General features: G+C 44.0%; 1 long non-coding RNA gene across 1 annotated transcript; it reads left to right on the top strand.

The window, feature by feature from the left end:
* The first annotated feature begins 1,978 nt into the window (after positions 1 to 1,978).
* Positions 1,979 to 23,707, top strand: LOC137519675 (uncharacterized). The gene is made up of 3 exons (XR_011021078.1): positions 1,979 to 2,295; positions 3,507 to 3,610; positions 23,608 to 23,707. It is a non-coding gene; the product is annotated as an uncharacterized lncRNA (long non-coding RNA).
* Positions 23,708 to 24,712: the final 1,005 nt, after the last annotated feature.

Here is a 24,712-nt window from a genome sequence, read left to right as displayed (position 1 = left end):
GGGCGGAGCTTGGAGTGGAGTGTGAGGATGCCGATTCCACGTGGATTTATATATATGCGCATTTTTACAGCAGAATTGTGAGAGTAATTTTTAACTGATATTACTTTTAATAAGCAATAGCACTCTATGGCAGCTATATTTCTACGTTTTTAAAAGCTTACGTTTGTAAAAGGTACTATTGGAAGAGAGATCGGTTTGGAGAATCATAAGCGCTATTGCTGGTTCTGAAGGGAGTCAGCCCATAGATCTGGTGAGCGGCTTTGATTACAACTGGTGGAGGGTTAATCTCAGTGACGTCACACATTCCTGCATGTAGTGGACTGGATGGTGTTATGTTTATGCAGACAGTATCACACTATGTGGAGTGTTCTTTTCTGTTGCATATGTTACATAGTTACATAGTTACTTTGGTTGAAAAAAGACATACGTCCATCGAGTTCAACCAGTACAAAGTACAACTCCACCCTGCTCCCTCACATATCCCTGTTGATCCAGAGGAAGGCGAAAAAACCCTTACAAGGTAAAAATTCCTTCCCGACTCCAGATGGCAATCAGATAAAATCCCTGGATCAACATCATTGGCATTACCTAGTAATTGTAGCCATGGATGTCATTCAACGCAAGGAAAGCATCTAAGCCCCCTTTAAATGCAGGTATAGAGTTTGCCATAACGACTTCCTGTGGCAATGCATTCCACATCTTAATCACTCTTACTGTAAAGAACCCTTTCCTAAATAAATGGCTAAAACGTTTTTCCTCCATGCGCAGATCATGTCCTCTAGTCCTTTGAGAAGGCCTAGGGACAAAAAGCTCATCCGCCAAGCTATTATATTGCCCTCTGATGTATTTATACATGTTAATTAGATCTCCTCTAAGGCGTCTTTTCTCTAGACTAAATAAACCCAGTTTATCTAACCTTTCTTGGTAAGTGAGACCTTCCATCCCACGTATCAATTTTGTTGCTCGTCTCTGCACCTGCTCTAAAACTGCAATATCTTTTTTGTAATGTGGTGCCCAGAACTGAATTCCATATTCCAGATGTGGCCTTACTAGAGAGTTAAACAGGGGCAATATTATGCTAGCATCTCGAGTTTTTATTTCCCTTTTAATGCATCCCAAAATTTTGTTAGCTTTAGCTGCAGTATGTCTACTGGAGGAATACGAGGAACAGTGTGAAGGGGATGCCTGAGGGAGAACCCTGCTTTAAGCGCATTTGCTGATCTGTGAGGTGGTCAGCCAAAGTATCTGGTAAGCATAGTATGTTTCTTAGAGAACTGAAGGCCTACAGGAGATTTTATTATTATATACTTAAAAGACTGGGGGCGTTTGATTAAAAGCAGGAACTGGGTCTAGTGAAATGGACTTTCTGTCTAAAATGGATTATTGAGGATTATATATGCAGATGTACCTTTGATGAGCGCATTTCCAATTGTATCAATATTTTATAGGTTACCACCCACTGGCATTGCGCATCAAAGGAATCCTTAGAGTTTATACTATTCATTTTGTGATTACCGGTATATTGGGAGGAGCACAAGTGCCAGTGCCACTAGGGAATAATAAGAAATCATTACAGTTGAAAAAAATTGAGTGTGCATTTACAGTATATTGTCGTCAATATTAATTAAACCAAGTCCTGTTTTCATCATATTTTCTTCTGATTTTTTTTCTTACTTAATACTTAAACTTTTCAGTTGTAAACGACTGGTTAAAACATACAGTAACAGCTAACTGCAGCAAACTGTTTCGGCTCTATGCATTATGTACAGACTCAATATCGCCATAAGAAATGTGCAGACTTCCAAAACAGTAGCCAATATATTTAATTCATTCAGTGGGAATGCAGCCAGCAAAGAGTAAACACATCAGCAGCTCAATCAACCTGCCTTTACACTTCCTGGTAGGAGCAGCTGTGGGCTTGAATTATAGCCTTCACTTCAAGATTCTCATCCACATTTCTGCCTGCATTGCCACCTGCTACATGGACTGAAGAAATCCAGGAGGGCTATATTTTATAGGCACTAAAGTCTATGCACTCCTAAGACTGAAATCCTGTCTGCATTACTAAGCACTGATACAGTTCATTTCAACATATTTATTTTACAGCCCTGCTGCTTGCTTTATATTTCAAAATGTCAGTAAAGACAGCTGTTTATCTTTATGGAAAGATAGAATTCTGCTTACAGGCAGGAGCTGGAAAACAACTTGGTTGTGCTGTGAATGCACTCAGTTCCAGGCTACCGTACTGTTGCTTCTGGTCCAAAGCAATGACCTGTCAACCTGGATCACTATCAGGTAGTCCACGATTTCAGGTAGTCAGGTAATGAAGTGTCTTGCTCAGGGCCAGATTTACCATAAGTTGCGTAGGCATGTAGGCATGTGCCTACAGGCGCCTGATGATGGAAAGGCAGCTCACTCCCTTTCCTGAGTGCCACATCTAGCTACTTAAAGAAAGTCTTAAGCCAATTGAAAAATGGCTTTTTACCTTTTATTTATGTTAGGCATGTTTGCCCCTGTTAAAACGCCGCTATCTAGGGTTTTTTACCCCCCAAATCCCCTGGGGCACATTGCAGGGAGCGCTTCCTTGAGAGGCAGAGCTTTTGGCTGCAGCTCTGCCTCTACACGCGTCTATCAGCGCGGATTACCGCCTCTCCCTGCCCCTCCCAGTCTTCCTTCACTGAGAGGGGCGGGAGAGGGGCGGGGGAGAGGCGGCGATCAGCGCTGATTGATGCACATGGAGGCAGAGCTGTAGCCGAAAACTCTGCCTCCCTGGGCAGCAAAATCCACGACCAAGACCGTGGTTTTGCATAGGGGATTTGGGGGTGGGGGGGTTAAAAAAAAACCTCATTCTGCCAAGGAATAACAGGGGCAAACATGCCTAGCATAAATAAAAGGTAAAAAGCCGTTTTTTAAGTGGCTTCAGAGTCTCTTTAATACTGAGGGTACCTCTTGCTACATAATACTACAATGAACCTGTAGCTACCTATGCTGGGTAGGGGAAGTAAGGGAGAAGTGACACCTGGGCCAGCAAGCACACTTGCAGTGTGGTTCGGCTGGGGTATGTAGGTTCATGGAGGGCAAAGTCTAGGATACCAGGACATCTGTGCCTATAGGCTCCTATGATGTAAATCCGTTCTTGGTGTTGCTAGAAAAGAAAAGAGAGGATAGCAGAATACTAGTGACTGGTGGAGAGGGTCTTGGGTGGTACAAGCTAAACTTTCAAGTTCAGAAGGGGGGAGGACACTTTCAGTATACTTGTAGGGAAATTGCCAAAGTTAAGCACTTAGAGGGAAGCTCTAGATAATCCAGAAGCTTCTCCCATCCTCATCCCACAGATTCAGGGCTGGGACTCTTTGAACCTATTAGACGAGGGCTTGTCAAGTAGGTTGATGCGGCCAATCTCCATCTGTGTGCAAGCACAGTCACACTTCTCAGGTGCATTGCTCAGGGACATTTCACAGAAGCACAGAGTCGCTCATGCGTGGCTTTTTCCTCCATGTTCACAGATGGGAGTGCAGCTCTAAAGAAGAAGTGGGTCCCAGCGAGCATCGGTGGGCTGCAGGAAGATCGGAGAAGCCTCTGGTGTATCCAGCAACCTCCCTCTACTGAGGTAAGGATCTAACTCTTGCATTTTATTCTCCACAGGTTTACTTTAAAATTCCATAATGAGGAATACTTCATAAGGATGAAGATAAGTGGTGTGCATAGCAGGCTGGGGCAAAACGTGGATTTGATGAAATGGGTGAAAAGTAGAGGATGTGGCTACAACACAAAATATATGTTATACACAGCTTATACTGCAATATTTAGAATGGCAATAACTGTTGTGCAACCCATAGCAAATCAATTCATTTCTGTAGAGCCTCCATGAACTTTGCATTTCTGCTTCTCTTATTACAGTGCCCCCATTAATACTCCCCTTATTAGTTCTCTCTTCCCTATAATGTTCCCATTACAGCTCCCTTCATTATAGTGTCCCCAACTAGCTCCTCATTCATTATTGTGTTTCCAGCATTACCATGCCCCTGTTTAGTGAACTATTAGTTTAAAGTGTCTTAAAGTGAAACTCCATATTAGTTGAAGGAAAAAAAATATCATTCAGTTAAGCTCTACACATTCAAAAAGATAAAAAGCAATGGACACTGCCACAACACAGTCCTACCCAACTCGTTGCGGACATCAACTGTAACCTTCAATTTCTAATCGTAGCATTATAAAAGTGAGTGATAGAATTAGTACACATCAAAACACCTCCATATTCTTCAACTTCACTTGTCCATCCCAACACTAGATAAAAAGCTGAGTAGCTGTCCACAACCCAAATTATAAGGTGGTATTTGGTCAATTATTCAATCTCAGTTTTCAAGCAGAAGTCTCATCTTTCCCTCTTCTCCTCTCCTCTTCACCCATACCTCCTCCATTCAGTACACAGGGAAAAAAGTGGAACAAAAATACAGGGTACTGAGCGCAGATTGCATAACAATGTCAACTATGTCTGTAATAACTGAAGTATCAAAAAGAAGATTTTTTTAAATGTAGCTCTACACATTGGTGGCAGATATTTAAAGCATTACTCGGCCAGGCATCTGCAGGGCTTTTTAGGGAATTTTTTGAACCTTATCTGAGGAGGCCCAAATACCAAAAGCCATAAATCTATACTGTATAAAATGGCACAGTTCTTTCCAGGCCGCCTTATTAGTCCAAACATCATAACTTTGCAATCACACATGTTGGGGACATGCCTTTAAAATAATAATAATAATAATAATAATCTGAACATTTGTATAGCGCTTTTCTCCTGTCAGACTCAAAGTGCTCAAGAGCTGCAGCCACTGGGACGCGCTCAAGAGGCCACCCTGCAGTGTTAGGGAGTCTTGCCTTGAACTCCATACTGAATAGATACTTGACCTAGCCAGGATTCGAACCCTGGTCCCATGTCAAAGGCAGAGCCCTTAACCAGTACACTATCCAGCCACTTAAACATCACCTACGCTACAAGGGTGCTGAATGTACTTCTATAGCTAGTGCCTATGTGCAGCGAGGCAACTGGAAATCATAAGGAACCATACTATAATTTTGATGGGGCCCCCTTTCTTATTAAGACACCCTGAAAACAAAGAAGCCACCACAGTCTGAATCTGTCTGAGACAATTACAGCCTATATCACAGACAGGAAGTGGCCATGGTCTGATTTTTTTTGACTAAGTCATTTTCAAGTTTTTATTTGACATCAGCTAATCGAGAAGATTATTATAGATTTAAAAAAAGCGTATGCAAGTGAGTGTCCATACAGGCCTAGGAAAATTCACCTAGAATTAGCCAAATAACTTATCAGTATATTTTTTGGATGTGGGGGAATTTGAAGTGTTTTGATGAAGCCCATGTAGACAAGGGGAAAACATACAAACTCCATGCGGATAGTGTCCTAGCCAGGGATCAGTCCAGTTGCTAAGCTTAGCATAGCCTCACTATGTAAGTGTAGCCTAAAGGCGTTCACTCTCTGCCCTGTACCGAGTGCCCCACTACGTACCTTTTACAGTTACTGAGCTGAGCTATAAATAATCTGCTGCACTCATGCTGTCTGAACGTCTTCTTGGGACATGCTTACCTGGAGACATATCAAAGCATGGGGCCCCACTATAAGTGATATCATGTGAAGAGACAGACTGACTAGAAAAATGAGCGGACTGAATGATTGCAGGACATGCAGGAATAACACAGCACTGGTGTTTACAGAGGGGGAGCAGTGCGGAGGAGAGACTTCAGAGCAGCAGGTATAAAGTTACAGCGAGACGCAGAGTCAGATTAAATCCAAATAGAATCTGATGAGAGTCAACAGGCTTAGCTCTGGAATTCATTGTGCTATCCAGCAACATCCACAGCCTGGTGGAAAATCAGGTTATAACATATTAACTGAGCTGTACATGGTGAATTATGCTAGTCTCTTTATTTTTAATGAGATGTCTACAATCTGACAATTCGGGGAAGGATGGTCTATTTTTGTGTATAACAATCGTATTTACATTTATAGCTTTCCTACAGATGTTTTTCACCCACCCATAAAAAACACGGTTATGTCACATCTATTATACAACAGATGATATAATATAAAAATAACAAACCTAACTATAAGGAGATGCTTTATTCTTTACTCAGCATAACAACCCCCCCCCCAAAAAAAAAAAACACTGGTCTACTAAAAACAGGATGAAAGGTCAGCACCCTCACCTTGCAGCGCTGGGCCCCTTGGTTTGAATTCCAGCCAAGGCACTATCTGCACAGAGTTTGTACTGTATGTTCTCCCTATGTCTGCGCGGGTTTCCACCCGGCACTCCAGTTTCCTCCCACAGACTATGATGGACCGTTAAGTTACAAGGTTATATTAAGGATCATCACATGATGTATGCAACATTTTATGCAAATGTATGCAGCTTGAAAATGGACCAATCAATTTAAACCGGGGTTTAAAATGATTGGTCTGTTTTCAAACTGCATACATTTGCATAAAAATGTCCATACTTTCGGAAAAATTTGCATCTTATTGATCATCCCTAGGCTATATATTGTAAATACTTTGCAAAGTGCTGCAGAAGATATCGCTATAGAAATACTAAGAAATAATAATAATACAGCAGAGTATCCAGTATCCAGCACCGGCACGGATCACCTGATGGTGGATACATGTGCTTGCCTATTACTTGAGAAACCAGACAAAAAAGTACAAACCTCCCCTTGTAAATACTCACCAAGCCTCCAGTGACATCTTGTAGACTTACTGCAGATACTAGTGGCTTTCCCGCATCCTCCGTGCATTAAAGCCGCCATGTCACCTGACCCGCATCAGGTCAGATGACACGCCAGCTTCCGTGCACAAATGCCGGAAAGCCACAAGAAGCTGCAGAAAGTCTACAAGATGTTGCTGGAGGTTTGGTAAGTATTTTAATACCTCCAAATCTGACTAAAACCCTCAAAAAACAGTCCCCGTTACGCCTTAGGCATGCTGGCTAGTTCATTTAGATTAATTTCCGGATAACGGGGACTTTGCTGTACCATGTTCCTGCTTGTGTCGCCAGTTCCCGACTGGCTTAAATGGGCAATATTTCCTAGCATGTGAGTTGACTGACCAATCAGAGAGCAGTATGTAATAACAAACAGAGGCGCCAGCAGGATAAAAGGAGAACCATATATAAAAACAATAAAAGCACGGGGGAGCAAGGGTGGACCTGCCTCCCCAATATTCAAAACACAACCACTGTAATCAGAAAATGCAAAGAACATTTAATTTGTACTCCAGAATAAACAATTTGCTTATATAGCAAATTGTTTATTCTGGAGTACAAATTAAATGTTCTTTGCATTTTCTGATTACAGTGGTTGTGTTTTGAATATTGGGGAGGCAGGTCCACCCTTGCTCCCCCGTGCTTTTATTGTTTTTATATATGGTTCTCCTTTTATCCTGCTGGCGCCTCTGTTTGTTATTACATATTGTTATCCACCTGGTGGATGGGTGTGGACACCCTCTTTCTTCCTACTACAGAGAGCGACTTCTTAACCTGAGTGGGGACAGGTCAATATCCCCATATGCGCTTATAGTGGTTGCCTGATCTTTGGCAACCCGTGTTTGTGAGTATATCTCTCATTACTTACTATATCATCTCGTATTATCAATAATACACTATTGGGGGCTCCCGTCTCTATTTTTGTCTCCTTACAATCAGAGAGCAGAAACATGTCCTGCCCAATTGTTAAAACAATTGTTGCAATTGATGGTCTGAGGTTGATAAAATTGTGGATAACATAAATATATCAACCCATGAAACCGATTACTCAGAGACAGTGGAAAACTACCACTGAATAGCATGTCAGAAAGATAAATGCCACATGCTTCAACGAGCTATCCAATGTGTATTCCCAAGCTGCAATGAACCAACACATTAAAGAAGAGTTTTCAAGACCAAGATCAGGAAGAATACAGGACAAAGGGAAGACACAATCATGCTGTGTTGAGGACATTGCTATGGTCTAGATAGAAGTGACACATTAACCGTGGTTATTCAAAGCTCAGATATATGATAAGAGCAGCAAAAGATATATCAAGGGAGTATGCCAAAGGGGATAAATCTTGGAGATACAAATGCTTCTTGTTCTTATTGTTGAAGTCCCCAAGATGAGACATTTGAGCTGCAGTTATCAAGCAAAGGTTACTTTCTAGGAGAAGACTTGAGATGACCATACACATCACATATCGATTTTCCCATTAAAAGCCCTGTAGACAGGGCCGGATTTAGGCCAAGGCCGCCTAGGCCATGGCCTAGGACACCACAGGAGGAAGGGCACCAAAGCAGCAGGCTAAACTGGTGCAGAATTTGCAAGCTTGCAAATGCTGCAATGAAGGGAGATCAGGCTAGCGCCTGACCACGGTACTCTGCTGCTAGCCTCCTGTGCAGCAGCCACCTTGCTCTCTGTGCACGTTTGCATTGTGACCGACGGCGGCGGCTAGGGACTTGGGCAGCATTGAAGACGGCAAGGAAGAGGAAGCTTCTGCACTGGAGATGAATGGAGAAATGAGTGACACAGATGGTTGATGCTGTGTGAAAGCGAGCTGGCTACCTACATTGAAAGGGGGGGGGGGGATTGAGGGAGTCATCTGGCTAGTGGCTACCTATACTGGAGGGAAAGGGGAAGGAGTCATCTGGCTACATATACTAGAGGGAAGGGGAAGGGTTATCTGGCTACCTATAATGGAGGGAAAGGGGAGGAGTCATCTGGCTACCTATAATGGGGGGTCATTAGGCTACCTATACTAGAGGCAAGGGAAAGGGGTAATCTTGCTACCTATACTGAAGGGGGTGGCTGGTGACAGTGGCCTTGGGCGGTAAAAAGTACAAATCTGGCCCTGCCTGTAGATTCAATTACCGTACTCTGATCTACTTGAATAGGAATCAATTTAAAAAATCGATCAACAGTATTAAAGGGAACCTAAACTGAGAGGGGTATGGATGTTTCCTTTTAAACAATACCAGTTGCTTGTCAGTCCTGCTTATCTCTTTGGCGGCAGTAGTGGCTGAATCACACACCTGAAACAAGCATGCAGCTAATCCAGTCTGACTTCAGTCAGAGCACTGGATCTGTATGCTTGTTGAGGGGCTGTGGCTAAAAGTATTAGAGACACAGAATCAGCAGGAGAGTCAGGTTACTGGTGTTATTTTAAAAGGAAAAATCCATATCCTTCTCAGTGTAGATTCCCTTTAATAGGATTGGATGAAAAATCTAGGCCAATTGGGGGTGGGGCAGAAGTGGTAGTTACTTGATGGCCCATAGTGTTATATTGCATTGAACGCTGGAATGAGTGCCACGCTGCAGTTCGATTTATTTTCAATATATTCACTGCCGGAACTTATTAAAAAATGAAAGTGTTTTGTGTGGTAGCAACTGATTCCTTTCAAAAAGGAATTGATCGTTTTGGAACATTGGGTGGCGTTCTATATGTGTATGGCTACCGTTAAATACTGTACATTTACAGGAATCCAGTCATTTACTGAAGCTTTACCCTTTGTCCGCACTACTTTTGACAATAAAGCAGATAGTTACCATTTTGTGTAAAATGAGTGCATCTGCCCTGTGAAGTTTGCCTAATGCTATCTCAGCTATTTGGTCCAGAATGTTACTTCAGTAAGGGCTCTTTCTGACGAATGCCTAAACGTCATGTTAAACACTCCGTTCAGTCGCTGATTGTTGCGGCCAAGTGCCCATCGGTTGCAATATAATGCAACCAAATGGGAGTGTTAGTAACCACAAGTGTGTCAGAGGTTGACATGTGGCATGGTTGCCGCTCGGCAAAAAAACGCTGCATGTAGCCTCCAGGGCCGCTGCTGCCAGCTCGGATGCACATGCAGTGTTTGCTGCAAGTGCTGGACACTTGCAGCTGGCTGCAAGCACCCTGCACAGAAACAGGAGCAGCTGACACGCAGTATAGTGCGCTGCTGCTAGCCGTTTGTGAAAAAGACGTCCTAAGGGAGGGATCACACTTATTATTGACGAAAGAGCATGCAATTGTTCTTATTCATATGCAAGAAAAATTCACAATGTGAATTGTGCATGGATACCAATAAGGCTAATGTCCATGGAAAATACATCTAATCAACTTCCAAATCGCATGCACTTCTTTGCGACTATTCTGCATTCCCATTGACAAGCATTGCAACTCGAATTGCAAATTTGAAAATTTTAAGAGCAGAAAATTTGCACATGCAGATTGGCAAACAATTGGTAATAAAATGGGATGCCATTGAAATGCCTTATTACTGCGACAAATATGTTTTTGCAAATTTTGATGAGTATGAACCCTGCCTAAGGCTAGGATCACACTGGGGCGTTGTGGTACATTGATTCAGATTATATAGTCGCATTGCTAGCGTGATGCAATCATATATCATCACCATATATTTGTTGCATCGCATGCCTAAAGTACAATGGGCCTGAAGCGCAAAATCCCGGTAATACTGCCGTGTGCTGACAGCGCACATCGATTTTACCTTTACTTACAGCAGTAAATACTGCAAATTTTGCTATTAGTGCAACCCGTGGTTCCCAAGTTACTTACATGTGTTACTGTTAGTAACGCTCTCTACCATAGTCACAGTTGCACTACTTAAGTGCCACGGGTCGTACTACTAGCATGCATAACACGCCCTACTTGCTGCCGGAAGTTAGGGTAATATTGCTGTGTGTTTTCTGTGCATGGGAGTATTACTGTAATTTTATGCATCGAGCCCATAGTGACTTTTCCCTTACGCTGTGCTGCAATCTGTCTTTACAAAGAACGTAACACAATGCCTCAGTGTGAACGATCAGTCCCTTTCTGAAAGGAAACTACCACACAGAATACATTTATTTTTAATAGATTCCATCAGGGAATTTATTAAAAATCGATCAAACAGTGTTGCACTGGCCAATGCAGTGCAACTCTATGGGCCTTTGATCTACTGCCGCTCCTGCCCCACCCCCTATTGATGCTTTTGATCAATTTTTGGTCAAAAGCAATCAACATTTAGTCATACATTACATTTATAGGATCAATTCCCATTAGATTTGATCAGGGTAATCGAATTAACGGAATCGAATGGGAAAATCGATGTGTGTATGGGCACTTTAAGGTAAAGAGCCCATAGATACAGAATAGCATTCATACATTTTGTGAACCATGAATGGATTTAGTAAAAGTTGGAACAAGTTTGTTCCAATTATCATCACTGCTTCTGTTATTCATGAACTATATTTCCAGGGACCTGCTGAAAACACTGCTTCTTCCAGTTGATTGCACAGCTGACTTTGGTCTATTTGTGTCAGTATTTGTTTGCTGTATTTGCTATTACTTTGTCATTTGGCTTACAGCTGTTTATCTACATCTTCATTACACATTACTATTACATTGGCTCCTAGAGATGACACAGCTATGTTTTTCATATAACAGACAGTGTGTTCACAGAAAAACAGCATCCTATCCAATAATTAATTCTATTACAGGGAAATTTAACTTTTTTTTGCAGAAAAAGCAATACCTTCTATTCAGCTCCATACAGTACATTGTAAAGATTATAACCAAATAGGCCAGGGTCCTTATTTAATCAACTTTTCTCCAGAATTTTCTCCCAGGAGATAATTTTTATCTAATCTATAAAATACAATTTTTATCACTGAAAGTAAACCTGACCTGACTAAAATTCTTACAATAAAAAGCATACCATTCTATTCATTATGTTCTCCTGGGCCCCTCTGTGCTGTTTCTGCCACTCCCTGCTGCAATCCTGGTTTGTAATTGCCAGTTTTAGGCAGTGTTTACAAACAAAAGACATGGCTGTTAACCAGAGTGTGATAGGCTGAGAGGAGAGCTTGGAGAGGGTGTGTAAAGCTTCTGCCTATCACAAGCAGTGCTGCACATTCCACACATTCCAGCCTGAGCCCGACAGAGCCGACAGAGGAAAGAAGATAAGATTTATTACAGAGACAGTGCAACTAGTAAAGGCTGCAGTATGCCAGAGCACACTAGAACAGGTATAGGAACTTATAGGATACAAGAAATAAGGCTCAAAATTTTGTTACAAAGTCTCTTTAAAGTAAAAGAAATAAAGGAAAGAATTGATGGTTACCTGGGACTTCCTCCAGCCCCATGAACTTTGTTACTTCCCTAGATAGTACTGTGCTGGTGCAGAATGCCCCCTGGGACTGGAGCACAACGAGGGCGTATGCGGCTGGGCTGCGCATGCACAGAGCAGTCCAACTGGTGCGACTGAAGCCCTATTACCGGGGGCTATTATAGAGGAATGGAGCCTCCGGGGAGAATGGCGAGGGATGCAGCAGAATTCATGGGGCTGGGGGAGGCCCCAGATAAGTATCATTTTCTTCCTTTATTCCGTCCCAAGTACACTTTAAAGCAAACCCATGAGTTTAAAGAGACTCTGTAACAAAATTTTCAGCCTTATTTCTTCTATGCTATAAGTTCCTATACCTGTTCTAATGTGGTCTGTCTTACTTCAGCCTTTCCTAGTTGCACAGTGGCTGTATTATCTCTGTTATCTAATCTAATTTTCTTTCCTTTGCCAACTTTGTCAGGGCTCAGGCAAAAATGTGCTGCTCTGCTGTGATAGGATAGAAGTTATACACACCCTTTCCACGCCCCCTGCAGGCTCTTTATGAGTCACAGACTGAGCTTCTCTGAGCCAGACACATGCTGGTTAGAAGCCATGTTTTTTGTTTGTAAACACTGCCTAAAACTGGCAATTACAAGCCAGGATCTCAGCAGGGAGCGGCAGAGACAGAAAAGAGGGCCCCAGGAGAACATAATGAATAAAATGGTATGCTTTTTATTGTAAGAATTTTAGAGTACAGATTCTCTTTAAAGAGAACCCGAGGTGGGATTTAATTATGTTACTGGGGCACAGAGGCTGGTTGTGCACACTAAGACCAGCCTCCGTTGCCCCTTGGTGTGCCTCCAGGACCCCCCTGCGCGCTGCTATACCCCCCGCAGTGCTGGCGACACGCAGCGTGTCGCCAGCACACTGTTTACCTATGCGCTGTCTGTCAGCGCCGCTCCCCCGCCTCCTCCGCATTGGCGCTACCCGCCCGTGTCCCTTCCCTCCCGCTGATAGGAGGGAAGTGACGCGGACGGGTAGCGCCGATGCGGAGGAGGCGGGGGAGCGGCGCTGACTGACAGCGCATAGGTAAACATTGTGCTGGCGACACGCTGCGTGTCGCCAGCACTGCGGGGGGTATAGCGGCGCGCAGGGGGGTCCTGGAGGCACACCATGGGGCAACAGAGGCTGGTGTTAGTGTGCACAACCAGCCTCTGTGCCCCAGTAACATAATTAAATCCCACCTCGGGTTCTCTTTAAACGATACCTGAGGTGACATGTGACATGATGAGATAGACATGTGTATGTACAGTGCTAAGTCCACAAATAACTATGCTGTGTTCCTTTTTTTCTTTCTCTGCCTGAAAGAGTTAAACATCAGGTATGTAAGTGGCAGTTCCTGTCTGGGTCAGGACTGAGTCAGACTACCGTGTGACCCTCACTGATAAGAAATTACAACTGTAAAACACTTTCCTAGCAGAAAATGGCTTTTGAGAGCAGGAACGAGATAAAAAGGGGCAATAGTTCAAAGATTTTAGCTCTCGCAAACTTTAATGAACGTGTCATTGAGCAAAAACAATAACACAGTAAAAACTTAAAAAGTAGATTTAAATATAAAATAAAACTGTGGAATATCTTAAAAAGTCATTTTTAGTAGAAGGAGTTTATTCTACTAAAAATTGTTTATTTCATTAGTTTATTTTCACCCCGGGTGTCCTTTAAAAAAAATCACATACTTACCTCGGTAGAGGGAAGCCTTGGATCCTCCAGTCTTACCCTGTCTCCTTTCACCCAACAACTCCAGCGCTGGGACCCCAGTAGCTTGCAGCCATGCTCCTGTATGAGAACGGGCGTGGCGGCACTGCGCAGCAGTGAGACATCTGAGTCTGCACAGCGTGGCCAAGCTCTGTTGACAACAGGCTTCGGGGGTCTCAGTGCTTAAACTGCGGGGTGAAGGGGGATGGCAGAAGCCTCTGGATCATGCAGAGGCTTACCTCTACCTAGGTAAGTATCAATTTTGGCGCTTTTTTTCTCCTTTATGTACACTTTAACAGTACTAAAGCAGTAATATTAAATTTATTTTGAGTATTTTTTAGCTTGCCAGGGGCTTAAAAGGTATTTTCTTAGTAAGGTGTGAAAGCATCTTCTGTAATGCTGGGCATACACGGGTAGATAGTGCGCCGGTATCGAGCCAGCGGCTCTATGCCGGCACGTCACCGCTCGTCCGCGCGGATCAATTCCCACTCATCCCCGTGGGCGCTTTCTAATCAGCGCTAATCAGCGCTTCGTTTTTTCTATTGTTCTGCCCGCCGGCATCGCGCGCGGAATCGATCCGGCGGGAAATCGGACCTGTCGGAAATGATCAATCGAGCCATCAGCGGCTCGATTGATAAGAAGAAACGAGCCGTGTATGCCCAGCATAAGATAACATGCCTAGTACACTCCATACAATTTTCTGTTAAGGTTCATACACACCTACCAACTATCTGTCCAACTATCTGACAAATTTGTCTGTTAAGCCCCATACAACTTTTGTTATGAAACAAGTTGAAACAACTAAAAAAGTATTTTGCTATTGTTCAAACAGCTGATACAACTGATAAGAAGTCAATCCAACTGTTGGATTGACTTCTTATCAGTCTTATTAGCTTTTTGAACAATAGCAAAAGACTATTGTTAGTTGTTTTAACTTGTTTCACAACAAAAGATGTCTGACAATTGTGCTGCATAAAAGACCACTGTTAAGAGTGTGAATGGGGCTTAACAGACAAGTATGGCAGATAGTTGGACAGATAGTTGGTAGGTGTGTATGAACCTTTAGATTTTCTGTAAAATTTTCTGTAATTAGATTATTTTCTGTAAAGTACTGGTAGAGACTGGTCATTATCTCTGGTGCATTGTCTTCTGGTTATCTCCTGCTGAGTAGAACAATGCCTACTTGCTAGGCAGATAGATGGTTAGATAATTTCCAACATGTTGAAAATTATCTATCTAGCAGGTAAATCTAACAGAAAATTGTATGGTGTGTACTAGGCATTAGGTGGAAAGTGTCAGGCTTGTCTGGCTACTTGCTATAGGTCAGACTGTATGCTCATATGACTGACCTATAACCCAGCCCTAACACCTGTGTACACTCTTGCCTTACAACAAACTACACAACCCTGCAGGTAGATGTAGCATACAACCTGGTACCTGAGGCCTATGGGCTGAGTCAATCCAGACGAAAGTGTAATCACAATACAGATGCGTAGTCAAAACAGACCGGGATCAGGGCAGGCAGCATTCATGCAAGGTCCTTTAACAATCCACGGTTGGCAACAGGAGATCCAGTAAGATGCAAGGTCAGGTACAAGCCGGTCAATAACAGGTGATCAGAAGAAACATAGGCCTCAATTCACTAAACTTATCTCCTGTCTTTAATAACTCTTCTAGAGTTGTTACCATGGTGATAAGGCATGTAGTATTCAGGAAACATTTTACCTCAGGCAAGCCTAAAGTTAACTCTTCTGTCTTTAAATTAACTCTCCAATCCTTAAAATAACTCCAGAGTTAAAGACAGGCTGTTAACTGCGTGTGAAAATAACTACAGAGGAGGTAAATTAACTACAGAGGAGGTAAATTAACTACAGAGGAGGTAAATTAACTACAGGAGAGGTAACTTAAGGAATGAAGAGGTAAGATAACTCTCGCACGTGTGGAGGTAAGTTTTCTCTTGCCTTATTATCTCTAGCATGATCTTAGTGAATTGAGGCCATAGTCAGGTACAATCTGGGTCAGCAACAGGTAATCAAATCTGCAAGAAGCTTTGGTCAAGAGACAGACAGAAATCTGCAGCAAGACAAGGCACTTGGTATGAGCTCAATCTCAGCGTTCCAAAGGAGAGGTGATGCTTATGAGAAGTCCTGGATGTAGGAGTGAGAGAAGGTGACCGAGCAAGAGGACAAGAGGGTCTCATGAGAGGAGCAAAGGTTCTGGGTGGGATGGTATCTGGAGATTAATGAGGAAATGTAAGGAGGTGACAACTTATGTAGAGCTTTGAATTACATTTCTTGTAAATGCTGATTGCAGCAGTAATTGTCTTATACATCAAAAACTATGCCACTTAGAATATTAATTGTACCATTCTGTATTTGATTAATCTGCTATTTGATTGATAAAATATGTTTTTGAATTGTTTTTTCTCAGTAGACCGAAACTAAAAAGCCCAGTCCTAGGAACATATAAAAATACATTATTTTTGGGTCGTACATTTGCAGTCATATGGCTGCTGCAGACATTTGTCTTTAGCTAAGACTACCAGGGAAGATCATGTACCACCTTGAGGCTGGTTTCACACTACAAACTGGCGGTAGCATTTCGGTGCGGTGTGCGGCCTTCGGGAAACACTGCATTAGTACACGGTGTTGCCTGTTTGGCCACCAGCCAAGCAGGAAGTGACGTGCGCTTGCGGTCACTTCCTGCTTTGGGTAAGCAGAAGTATATTGTAAGAAAACCTGCGTCACCATAGGCTAACATGACTTCCGGGCCGATGCAGATCACCACAGGTCTTGCATGGTAACGCAGTTCTGCGTAGCGTTAGATTGGGCACTTCCGGGGCAGCGTAACGCAATGTGGGAAGTATGAACTTCCCCATAGGGTATTTGCCGCACTGCGCCCATGTGAAAGGGCCATGAGACGTGGCAATGCCCCTTTCCATAGGGCCCTGCTTACGTGGAGGGAGCCTGGCTTGCAGGCCATTCCCTCCATTAACCTCCTTAGTGGCAATCCCGAGTCAGGGACAGAAATCCACAACTTAGAGCGCTAATCCTGTGCCTGAGTGAGTTATGTGCAGGAGCTGCTGCAGATCTCTCTGTGGAATGTTCTGTTTCTAGTTTTTAGGGTCTAAAAGCGTGTGAAAAAATTGCATGGCTTTTATACCCTAATACGGCATTTCCCTCTGTGCAGGTGGTTAGTTGGGGGAGGGGGGGGGGGCAGTGATAGTGGTCAGATGAGTTGAAGAGATTAGAAACTAAAAAGTGTATGTGTGCTAAAAAGGTAAGGCTGGGGTGTGAGAAATGGGTTAGTGATTTTTCTCTTTGTCTAGCATGTCTTTGTCTAGTCTCTTTGTCTAGTCACCGTTTGCTTAGATTTTCAGTAAGTGACTAATTTTAGGGTAAATATGTAACCACAACTGGTAAATTTTCAGTCTTACAGCTGTTGGTATTTCCTGCCTAAGGTGTAATGTGTTTGTATCAATTGTGTTAATAATTATGTGTAAACTTAACAAGGTGACTTTAGCTATTCTGAAACTGAGAGAGACTGGCAATTCAAGTGAGGTGCTCTGATATTATTACTAGTGAATCAGAGAAAGATAAACATTTTCAGTAAGTGAATTCCCCTGTTTTATTTTTAATAAGTGTCCCGCGGATTCTAATAACTACTCTGCAAAATAACCAGTTTCTCCCTATAGCAAGGACAAGTAGCAGTGGAACATATCCCAGAAAAACTGCCTTTGTCAGTGCTGAACCCTAATCTGAAGTAGCATGAGTGGGGACTGATAAGAAAGTGGGGACTGATAATAATAAAGTTGGGTAAACATGATACAATTTTCCATCAGATAATTTTCCATTAGATAATTTCCGACTGGTGCGATCAGACTCTAATTGATAACGCCATTGTTTTGGGTAGTGATCAATGCAAAATCCATTGCATTATCAATCAGGGATGATTTGGACGTCTACACACGATGCAACTTCTGATCAGATCACTCGTGATGGAAAATCGTACCGTGTATATGAGGCTTAACAAGAGACCAGAACTGTAAAGAAGCATGGCAGAAGAGACAGGGATGAAGTGTACCCGGCTGGGTAGCTAGGTATGATGAGGCTTGAAGTGGAACTCAAAGCCAATCCCTCAAGATCTCACAGGCCATGAGAGACTGAGAAGAAGAAGAAGAGGCCAAGACTGGAGAGGGCCATGTCAGAAGAGTCCGAAATAAGGAGCACCAGGCAGGGTAGCTGGGAAAGATGAGGATTTTAGAACTCAGTTCCGCAGTTAAAATTTGAAAGACAGTTTGAAAGAGCTGTTAATGAATTGAACAGTATGAAATTTCTGAAACTGGGGCTGGAAAGAGGTAAAGTAAAATAGTCGACAATGGAGAGGATCCAATTAGAGGGATGACTCAAACATCTACAATGTTTGCTACAATAATTTCAGCAAGCAAACCCATAATGCTTTAGCCCTTTTGTTGTTGAAGGCACTCTTGTTCCAGGTAGCTTTTTTATTATACCAAAGCTAAAAACTGGGTTAGATGCCAGCGGAACTACCAGGGCCGGCCCGCTCATGAGGCGGGGTGAAACTTTTGCCTCAGGCGGCAAATTTCCAGGGGCGGCATCCGCCCGTCCGTGCAGGGAGCCGGCCGCCGAGCTGGAGGGGTAGCTGGCAGGACGGGGGTATTGGGCCTAGCGGCGGGGAGGGGGGGTCGGACCCCCCCCCCCCTCCCTCGCCTGGGTCCCCCGTCCTCCGCTCCCCTCCAGCCTTACATAGAAGCAGCCGCTATTTGTAAGAGGCAGTGGGCGGGGAGGACTCACCTCTTCCTCGATCCAGCGTGCGCTCCACTGACGTCACTTCCTGCAACGCTGCAGGAAGTGATGTCAGTGGATCGCACGCTGGGAAGAGGTGAGTCCTCCCCGCCCGTGCGTCTTACAAATAGCGGCTGCTTCTTCTATGTAAGGCTGGAGGGGAGCGCAGTTCGGGGGACCCAGGCGAGGGAGGGGGGGTACGACCCCCTCCCCGCCGCTAGGCCCAATACCCCCGCCCTGCCAGCTACCCCTCCAGCTCGGCGGCCCCCCAGAGCGCCCCCCCCCCCCCCACACACACCTGGGGGGGGGGGGGGGTGTGGCGGCGGAAAAAGTTTTTTTGCCTCAGGCGGCAAAAAGTCTAGGGCCGGCCCTGGGAACTACGCAATGTCAGTGAAAAGTAAGCAGGTAGATGCAGACAGAATTCAGCAGTTAGATTTCCAAAGTCCAGCCAGAGCTCCCAAGCAGTTCTTCAGCATAGAGTGGGGGAATTTTTACCTCACATAAGGGGCTTTTTCCCACTAAATGTGATTTGCTGTATTTTGCGATCCATTTCCGATTCACAAAACACAAAGCAAAACAACAGAAATTGCAGGACTCCTTTTACATTTCTGCAATCTGATTGCAATCCTTTTTTGCCCCTGATCCCAAATGTCCTGCATGTTGCTTTCTTGTGCCTTTGTGCTTCTTTTTTTTAGCATCCAATAAAAATTACTATTATTATTTAGCATTTATGTAGTGCCACTATCTTCCGCAGCGCTGTACAGAGTCTTGTCACTAACTGTCCATTATAGGAGCTCAGAATCTAATCCTTACTGTAGTCCTGTGTCCATCATAGTCTAGGGCCAATTTTTCTTTTTTTTGGGGGGGGGGGGGGGAGATGCAATTAACTTATCTGCATGTTTTGGGAGTGAGGGAGGAAACCGGAGTTCATAGAGTAAAGACATGGATAGAACATATACTCATTGCAGATAGTGCCCTGGTTGGGATTTGAACCAGGGCCCCAGCGCTGCAAGGCGAGGGTGCTATCCACTACACCATCAGTTGTTCAAAACCTAATTGTAGAAAAATCACAATTAAATCTTGAAGTAATACATTTTGTGATTTGCAGTGGAAAACTGCCCTTAGCCTGGTTTGTCCAACATGTGGGTTGTCAAACAGACAAAATGTTCAGATTTTGCATCAACATTCTGGTTCTGGGATACATTTGTTAGCTTGATCTATCCTTGGTCAGTCCACGTTGTCCTATTATTCTCCAGTGCATAGACCTACTGTAACATATGATTCCCAGCGATGCGTAATATGTTGGCGCTTTATAAATACAACAAATAAATAAATAAATAAATAACTGGTCATGTAAATCACTAGTAGTCTGCAGAGACATCTAATCAGAGACCTATTGAAAAAACATCCACCCACTGGAGTCAGGCAAGAAAATGGCAGCAGAAGACTATCGAGTTGAGTTCTCGTGCTGCTCACCTTATTAATATTATTTTCATCATTGATGAGGAATAACAAAATATGACTCAACTGACTAATAGCATATAACACTGTATTCCTAGAGGAAGCTTATCAAGACCCAGGGCCGCCATCAGAAATTTTGGGGCCCCTCACAAATCATCAGTCCGGGCCCCCCCCCACCAAAAACTGAGAAATGTGCGTAGCCATTACATGTTGGCAGAGCTAGTTGGAGGCTTGCTGTCCACAAATTAATCACGAATAACCACGGTGGATACTCGTGATTTAAGTTAGCTCTAATTGCCACAGCTGAGCGGCTAGATGCGGCGGGGTTAATTACCCAGGACGCCGCTCTCCGCCCAGCGTTTCAACGAGGTGCAAGTGTCCGATATCAAGCACTTCCTCCTTCAAGCCAGAAGGAGGAAGTGCTCCATCATTTTTTTAGAACCTCCCAGTTTTATTTTCTGTTTAAAAAAGCTAAAAAAGTAGGTTTAATGCTATTGTCCCATATGGTAATGATTCAGCTTTTCCCATAGTCTCGCAGTTAGCAATCATGTGACCCCCAACAAGACAAATTCAGCAATCATGAGGCCCCTAACAAGACAAATTCAGCAATCATGAGGCCCCCAACAAGACAAATTCAGCAATCATGAGGCCCCCAACAAGACAAATTCAGCAATCGTGAGACCCCCAACAAGACAAATTCAGCAATCATGAGGCCCCAACAAATCATGAGGCCCCCAACAAATCATGAGGCCCCCAACAAGACACATTCATCAATCTTGAGGCTCCCAACAAATCATGAGGCCCCCAACAAGTAAAAATTCAATCATTAGGCCCCCAACAAGACAAATTCAGCAGTCATGAGGCACATAAATAGACAGCATTTCACATAAATAGGCAGAATGCCCCCTTATTATGGTAGACACCTCTCACCTGGATTCTGACAGGGACCCCCAGGTTAGGTAGTGAGTGACATGGAGCCCTTTTAGGTAGTGAGTGAGTGACAGGGAGGCCCTTTAGGTAGTGAGTGAGTGACAGGGAGCCCCTTTAGGGAGTGAGTGAGTGAGTGAGTGAGTGACAGGGAGCCCCTTTAGGGAGTGAGTGAGTGACAGGGAGCCCCTTTAGGGAGTGAGTGAGTGACAGGGAGCCCCTTTAGCTAGTGAGTGAGTGACAGGGAGCCCCTTTAGCTAGTGAGTGAGTGACAGGGAGCCCCTTTAGCTAGTGAGTGAGTGACAGGGAGGCCCTTTAGGGAGTGAGTGAGTGACAGTGAGGCCCTTTAGGTAGTGAGTGAGTGACAGGGAGCCCCTTTAGCTAGTGAGTGAGTGACAGGGAGGCCCTTTAGGGAGTGAGTGAGTGACAGTGAGGCCCTTTAGGCAGTGAGTGAGTGCCAGGGAGCCCCTTTAGCTAGTGAGTGAGTGCCAGGGAGCCCCTTTAGCTAGTGAGTGAGTGACAGGGAGCCCCTTTAGCTAGTGAGTGAGTGACAGGGAGGCTCTTTAGCTAGTGAGTGAGTGACAGGGAGCCCCTTTAGCTAGTGAGTGAGTGACAGGGAGCCCCTTTAGCTAGTGAGTGAGTGACAGGGAGCCCCTTTAGGGAGTGAGTGAGTGACAGGGAGCCCCTTTAGGGAGTGAGTGAGTGACAGGGAGCCCCTTTAGAGAGTGAGTGAGTAACAGGGAGCCCCTTTAGGGAGTGAGTGAGTGACAGGGAGCCCCTTTAGGGAGTGAGTGAGTGACAGGGAGGCCCTTTAGGGAGTGAGTGACAGGGAGCCCCTTTAGCTAGTGAGTGAGTGACAGGGAGGCCCTTTAGCTAGTGAGTGAGTGACTGGGAGGCCCTTTAGGGAGTGAGTGAGTGACAGGGAGGCCCTTTAGCTAGTGAGTGAGTGACAGGGAGGCCCCCCCAGCCGCCGCCGCTGCTTCCCCTACCTTGCCAGCAGCGTCAGACCTCAAGATCAGCGGCTGGACGCACCCGCTCTATATGCGGAAGTGACGTCACTTCCGCATATCAGTGCAGGCGCTGGGTCCTAGCGTCCGCACTATTGTCGCCGCCTGATCGGGGTCTGACGCGGCGGCGGCGGAGGCTAGAGGGATGGAGGGAGGGAGGGAGCAGCGGCCGGGCGGCACCCTCTAGGGCCGCGGCGGGGATGGGGCCCCCCTGCAGGCCCGGGCCCGTGACGGGAGTCACGGATGTCCCCCCCTGATGGCGGGCCTGTCAAGACCACTTCACACAGGATCGAGGATATGTTTCTGAGGCCTGGATACCTGGAAGCCAAAGAATACTTGATATACTGTATAAGGTATATGTTACAGGATCAGTTAACTAACTTCATGGGATACATTATGAATCCAAAACACTATGGATATGTCATTTTTTTAAGACTTTAAATTTTTGGAGGACCAGAGAGGGAGTGGGAAACCAGAGAGGTAAGACATACAGTATATAGAAGGAATATATAGAAAATGTGGTTAGAGATGGAGGAAAAGACATAGTTTACCAAGCTCTTGCAGTGTAAGAATCCGAAACATGTTTCCTTCACGTGGAACAAGTAGAATAGTCACATGTTCACAATCCACAAATTTGAAAATTACATTTAGTTCTGAACAAACATAAGTAAGAAAAAAGAAGAAAAATTAGACCAAAGAGACCATGTTGTTGAGAAGAGACCCATACTAATTCACATTGTGCCATCTGAAGAAATTTGGCATGTCACATGATCTGCAGATTCTATTCCACTACCATGGAATCCATTCTCTGCTCCTCTGTCATCATCTGGTATGCAGGTGCATCTGCAAAGGACAAACATAAACTCCAAAGAGAAATTAATGCTGCAGAAAAGATCATAGGCTCGTCCCTGCCTCCGCTGGACCTCCTCCACACGGTGAGACTGGAGTCAAGGGCCTCCAAGATTTTACAAGACCCCTCCCACCCCGGCAGCTGCTTCTTCAAGCTCCTGTCAATGGGCCAACGGTAGGGAACCATCTTCTCCAGAATTACTAGGTGCAGAAACACATTCTTCTCTCAAGCTGTCCTCCCACCTGGCTCAATATCAGCCTGCAGCTCTCTTGCCTCTAGCCCCTAGCCAGTGCTCTGAACTTTCACCACACCTGGTTAACACTGCCCTACCCTAGACACTGGGCTCTAAATGAAATTCCTGTACCCCCAATGTATGCTGCTATGCCTATCCAAATGTACATTGTTATGTTTGTCAAGTATTGTCTGTCTATGTAATAATGCTTATGCCATGTGTACCACAACCAATCCCAGGTACAACTAATGTTGTAGTTGGCGAATAAAATAAATTCTGATTCTGTTTATGACTTGCCTAAAGATGGCTCTGGGAGATGTTTTTCAAGGAGATTTAACAAGCAAAAGATTAGACAATGTACAGGTTCATAATAGGAATTGAATCATGTATTCTAAACCTTCTGAAACCAAGAATTTAGCATTTTATGTTTATTTTACAGTTTTACACTATGAAACCATAGTCTTTTGGGAAATGATGGCACCCAGGATTGAATGAATCTGAGAACAAAACTTAAAAAGCTTGAAACTTCTACAGAACATGTGACCAGTATGAAAATATGCAATGAATGTGCACATTTCGTACAATAGACAAATGTGCAAGACAGCATTCAGAAGGAAAATGAACACTGGAAAAAAGTCTCACTATGAATAATTGCAGTGATAAAATGTCTAGCATAAAACAGCTTGTCCCTTCATGAAAAACATGAAAGGCTTTATGAGCCCCACAATGGGATTTTTCCAGTCTTTAATAAAGTAATGACTGGAGACCTAGATACCACAATGGAGGACCTAGATACCACAATGGAGAAACACATGTTGCACATCAGAAATAGACAAATTAAAAAAATAAAAGCATCACCCACGGCACAAAATTCAAAACTAACTAACTAAAATCATTGAGAAAAAAAAACTAAAAACATGTCTTATTATTTTTGGACTGTACGCCTGACGTCCCTCATGAGTATGCATATCTTTTCTTACCTTTAACCCTTTATCCAACATACAGGCTGGTAATGCCGAGGAGGGCATCAAGTCAGGTCATGGCATTAAAGATATATTTGTAAAACATTTTAAAACAAATATTAAAATGTAAAAAAAATGTTTGCCAACATAGCAAATACTTTAAAGAGACTCTGCAACAAAATGTTCAGCCTAAGTTCTTCTGTCCTATAAGTTCCTTTGCCTGTTCTATTGTGCTCTGGCTTACTGCAGCTTTTCCTAATTGCACAGTGGCTGTGTTATCTCTGTTATATGATCTAATCTGTTTTCTTCTATCGGCAGGCACAGTCGGGCTAAGGCTGTAATGTGTGAAATGTGCAGGGCTGCTTGTGATTGGTAGAAGCTATACACACCCCCTCCAGGCCCCCTGCAGGCTCTGCATGACTCACACACTCTGGTTAGTTTGTTTGTAAACACTGCCTAAAACTGGCAATTACAAGCCAGGTTTGCAGCAGAGAGTGGCAGAAACAGCACAGAGGGGCCCAGGAGAACATAATGAATAGAATGGTATGCTTTTTGCTGTAAAAATTTTAGAGTACAGATTCT

Source organism: Hyperolius riggenbachi, chromosome 5, assembly GCF_040937935.1.
Source record: "Hyperolius riggenbachi isolate aHypRig1 chromosome 5, aHypRig1.pri, whole genome shotgun sequence".
NCBI classification, from domain to species: domain Eukaryota; kingdom Metazoa; phylum Chordata; class Amphibia; order Anura; family Hyperoliidae; genus Hyperolius; species Hyperolius riggenbachi.
This window is presented reverse-complemented; position numbering and strand designations above follow the sequence as displayed.